General features: G+C 35.9%; 1 protein-coding gene across 2 annotated transcripts in view; it reads right to left on the bottom strand.

Moving 5' to 3' along the window:
* LOC107741617 (stromal interaction molecule 1) overlaps positions 1-1,651 on the bottom strand; it is a 48,141-nt gene extending 46,490 nt beyond the window's left edge. Inside the window, exon 1 of one of the 2 annotated variants that reach the window (XM_016554375.1) lies at positions 1,362-1,651. The gene's annotated coding sequence lies outside the window, so the exon portion shown is untranslated. The remainder of the gene's footprint in view (positions 1-1,361) is intronic. The other variant, XM_016554376.1, reaches the window with a different exon arrangement.
* Positions 1,652-5,239: the final 3,588 nt, after the last annotated feature.

Genomic DNA, 5,239 nt, shown 5'->3' with positions numbered 1-5,239 from the left:
GCCAAGAATTTTCATTTCGGTGCATCCCTATTTATATTGTATTTATTTACAGAGGTAAATTATGTCACACTTCTCTAGTAAGTTCCGTGACGTCTGTGTGTGAAGACAGTAGCGCAAATCCGTGAATGTTCCAAAGTGAAATAAACTTCAACGGAATAAAGTTGAATGGAATTGAATTGAATTAAAGTTGCATAAACTTCAACTTTACTGTTCAGTGCACTGATGTCAGACTCATTTTGAATAAAATGTATTGTTAAATTGTTAAATGCCCTGCCTCCATCTTCACATATCTTTGTCACATCATTATAAGTGTTTGATTACCACATTTGAGTGATCATTGCAAAAAATGTGTTTATGTATATATATTCTGTTTATGTATATACTGTATTCTATATATAATACCAGTCAAATGTTTGGACACACAAATGGGAAAGTGTCCAAACATTTGACTGGTACTGTACTATAATATACACAAAGAATATCGGCCGATATATCGAAATCTGACTTTTTTTAACTCCCAAATACCGGTATCGGTCCCAAAAAACCCATATCGGTCGGGCTCTAATTATTACTATTACTTTTTTTTATTATTAATTTATTAATTAATTTAATTATTTATTTATGCTTTCAAATTCTTTTGACATTAAAATATTAGACAGAAAATGTACCCTTCTGTAAATTCAAATTTCAGAAAGATTACTGTTATCAAAAATAGCACAAATGTTTTTATTTGTCGTCAATTTGACCCCCAGTAAAACCTAGTTGAAAAACACAAACAGACAAACAAATAAATAAATGTGTAAAAACACCAAACAAGAAATGTTACAAATTGTTGTTTATTTCCACAATAAAACGAATGCAATGGGGTTTTTTTTTCACGGATGACCTGTGATGAATGTTATCAAGTTACTCCCCTACACACCTGTCAACTAGTTAACATTTTTAAGTGGAAACTATGTAGGGTAACTATACTTACCATTTGAAAGGTTTACAATCTTAAAGGTTTCGCTTTATATGTAACCATATGAAGGGAACAGCACAGACTTTACACAATAATAATCTTAATAATTAACCTACGTATCATATCTCCAGATATGGCTAATGAGCAGATCATAACTAGTAAGAGTTCCTTCACTCACATTTGCTTAACAAAATCAGTCATAAATAGCTGATTCATAATCAACGACACTGTATTATATTTATATTCACGCGGTTGAATACGCAGCTGGCTTTGTAGCGGCACGAGGCCACTGGTTCCCACCTTTCCCTATTTCTAAACACCCAAATCCATCTCTAAACAGATGTGTGATGTAAAACATAGCGAAACTAAACGTTAAACGGTTTAAAATGAGCTGCGTTACCTCGGATTCTCGTGTAGACCGTCTCAGTGTTCGAGGTTCGTCTTCAGCTGCTCTCTCCTCCCATCAGACTCCATGGAGGCTTTGTACTGAAACACTCCAAAAACACACGAGCACACGGTTCTGTGCAGTTTCCCGTCCCGCCGATGAGAGAATACGGCAGGTGGACGGTGGTTCGCTCGTCCTCTGTCAGAGACGGAAGCAAAGGAGGCCGAACAAGCTGCGCTTCCTCCTCGACTCACGCCGGGCTGGCAGTCTGCGGCGCCACGCATGCGCAGTCACACACGCCCTGCTAACCACACCATGCCTGATCATATCAAACGGTCTCCGTTATAACAAACACACACATGCTGCTTGTTATTTAATGGTGTCGACTTTACATTGACTTACTTAATTTTTATTGTGTTTACCACAATGAAGGGTGTTTTATATTTTGAAATTATATAATATGGCATTACTATTAATAATATATAATATAATTACATAATATTACATTTAATAATAGGCTACTTTTATTTATTTTTTTATTTACATATTTGCATGTACTTTAAATTCCCTTAAAGTATTATACTTTTTTATTAATTTCATTTTTAAAAATGAACATATGCTACAATATAGTTTTTATATTTAGTTAATGATATCTCCTGACCCAATGTGATCTTCACAAAAACCTTTTGCAGTTTTAGTTTTTCATTAAGTCAGTATTTTAAATTTATTTTAATAATTATTATAAGGCTATTTTCTATTTATTTGTATCAAATATTTGCACATAGTATTTTATATTCCCTTATATTATTATGTTTTTTTATTCATGTAAATTATTTTTCTACATTTATGCACTTTTATCCAAAGCGACTTGCATTACATTCAAAGTATACATTTGATCAGTTCATGCATTCCTTAGGAATCAAACCATGACCTTGGTGTTGCTAGCGCCACACTCTAATGTTTGAGCTGCAATCTAAAACATAGAAAATCACCGTAATATCTAACCTCCTCCTTAAATTGGGAGCTTGCAGGACATTTTTTTACACAGATTTCCCACAAATTCAGTGCAGAAAATGTGAAAAAGGCTGGACCTTAATAATCACCATAAAACACTCTGCCCAACCACTTCACTCTGCCTAATCACCAGCAATAAAATGGCATAATAAAATAAAATAGTCAATAATAACACAACTTTCAGTAGTGCATAGAAGGGCATAAGGAAGTAGCCATTTGACTGGTGCAAAAAAAAAGTGCATTCACTGTTTGGTTGGACACCCACATCTGCTGTGATGGTGTTTTCCTAACACTTTTGTTTTCTCCTACTCACCCCTTCATGTGAAGGGACCGCAGCGTGTGCTCGTGTCTGTGAAAAGATTACAGTGCCTCCGAGTGGCCTGGTGATGACACTGTAAAATGTCACTGATGTTAACATTTTACAGTTTCAGTTCGAGGCATCCTGGGCTCTTTTGGATCGTACATTTTAAAGGAATAGTTCACCCAAAAATGAAAATCTGATGAAAATGTACTCACGCTCAGGCCATCAAAGATGAAGATGAGTTTGTTTCTTCAAGGGAACAAATCCATCAAGGCGTTTTAACTTTAAAACTATAGCCAAAATACCAGTCCATAATCCATAATAACGTTTCCTACAGTGAAAAAGTCCATCCACTCTTGTCCTCTCACATCAAAATCCACCAACATATTTGTTTAGAACTGTTTTTGCTTGTAAGCAGTGCCTTGATCTGTGCATAATTTCTTTCCTGATTGATACAATATGACTTTTTCACTGGAGAAAGCAATATTACAGATAGAGGACTTGTATTTTATTTGGAAGCAACGGTTTGAAGTTAAAAACATCCTATTGATGGACTGTTTCTTACAAACATGCAGCTTTCTTCTTCATGAGATGCTAATTGATGGACTGGAGTCGTGTGGATTATTGTGATGTTTTTATCAGCTGATTGGAGTAATTGGTGTGCACCTGCCCAACCTTCAGGACTTGTACAACTCCAGAGTAAAGAAACGAGCAGGCAACATGATCACAGACCACTCTCACCTCCCCTCCACAACCTGTTTGCACTTCTCCCCTTTGGCAGACGCAACAGATCTCTGTGCACTAAAACATCTAGGCATAAAAACTGATTTTTTCCCCCATGCCATCTCCATCTTAAACAGCTAACACAGAAATGATTACCTGTTTTCTGTAATTCCTTTTTCCATTTCCAGCAATTGCCTGTCTTTCAAGTATTATGTAAATACATATGCATATTTTATTTATACAACTTTACAGTAAATAATGTACAAATCTGTACCAGATTTTACCACATTATTAATATTATTATTATCAGTCTTACTTATTTAATTATTCTTTCTGTTCTCATGTCATATATGTATGTATGTATGTACAGTGCCTTGCGAAAGTATTAATTCCCCTTCATTTTTTTTTTACATTTTGTTATGATGCTGCCTTATGATAAACGTCTTTAAATTACTTTTTTTCCACATCAATCTACACTCCATACACCATACTGACAAAGCGAAAACAGAATTGTCACAACTTCGTAAATGTATTAAAAATAAAAAAACTGAAATAAGTACATTGCATAAGTATTCACCTAATATATTTCACCTAAATATTTAGCTGAAGCACCTTAACAGCCTTAAGTCTTTTTTGGTTTGATGCGACAAGCTTTGCTCATCAGCATTTTGCAATTATCTGCCATTCTTCACCTCACCTGTTCACCTCTCAAGCTCTGTCAGGCTGGATGGGGGGCAGATGCACATTTTCAGGGCTTGGTTTTTGCTCTGATATGCATTATCAGCTGTTAGACCTTTTATTAAGATGTGTGTGCCTTTCCAAATCATACCCATTCAGTTGAATTTGCCACAGGTTAACTTCACTTGAAGTGTAGTAATATCTTCAAGCAAAATGAATGCCCCTGAGCTAAATTTCAACTGTTCCAGATATGAATACTTATGCAATGGAATCATTTTAGTTTTTTATTTTTAATAAATTTGCAAAGATGTTACAAACCTGTTTTTTTTTTGCTTTACCATTATGGTGTATGGGGTGTAGATTGTTGTGGGAAAAAAACTAATTTAAAGCAGTGCAACATAAGGCAGCAACAAAACAAAATGTGAAAAAAATGAAGGGGTATGAATACATTCGCACGGCACTGTATGTATGCATGTACCAAGTGCTCCTAAAAAACCACAACAAAATCCTTGTGTGTTTGCCCACACTTGGCGAATAAAGCTAATTCTGATTCTGATTCATTCTGACGGCACCCATTCACTGCAGAGGATCCATTGGTGAGCATGTGAAACAAACTCATCTACATCTTGGATGGCCTGAGAGTGAGTAAATGTTCAGAAAATGTATATACATTTTAGGCCATTAATTTATGGCCTATATCATCTTTGAACTTCTCCACCAGCATTTTGCCTTTTTGTGTCACTGACTTCCTCTCAGCACACTGGGCTGTGCTCACTTCCTCCTTCAGTCCCCTGTGTCACTGTATTTAGGGAGTTTTATTCATACCACTATTGACAATTTCCTGGACGCTCGCTCCTAAAAAACCACAACAAAATCCTTGTGTGTTTGCCCACACTTGGCGAATAAAGCTAATTCTGATTCTGATTCATTCTGACGGCACCCATTCACTGCAGAGGATCCATTGGTGAGCATGTGAAACAAACTCATCTACATCTTGGATGGCCTGAGAGTGAGTAAATGTTCAGAAAATGTATATACATTTTAGGCCATTAATTTATGGCCTATATCATCTTTGAACTTCTCCACCAGCATTTTGCCTTTTTGTGTCACTGACTTCCTCTCAGCACACTGGGCTGTGCTCACTTCCTCCTTCAGTCCCCTGTGTCACTGTATTTAG

This window comes from Sinocyclocheilus rhinocerous, unplaced genomic scaffold (genome assembly GCF_001515625.1).
Source record: "Sinocyclocheilus rhinocerous isolate Xijiao unplaced genomic scaffold, SAMN03320098_v1.1 scaffold466, whole genome shotgun sequence".
NCBI classification, from domain to species: domain Eukaryota; kingdom Metazoa; phylum Chordata; class Actinopteri; order Cypriniformes; family Cyprinidae; genus Sinocyclocheilus; species Sinocyclocheilus rhinocerous.
Note: the sequence above shows the minus strand (reverse complement) of the source record. Positions and strands in the feature narration are given on the sequence as shown.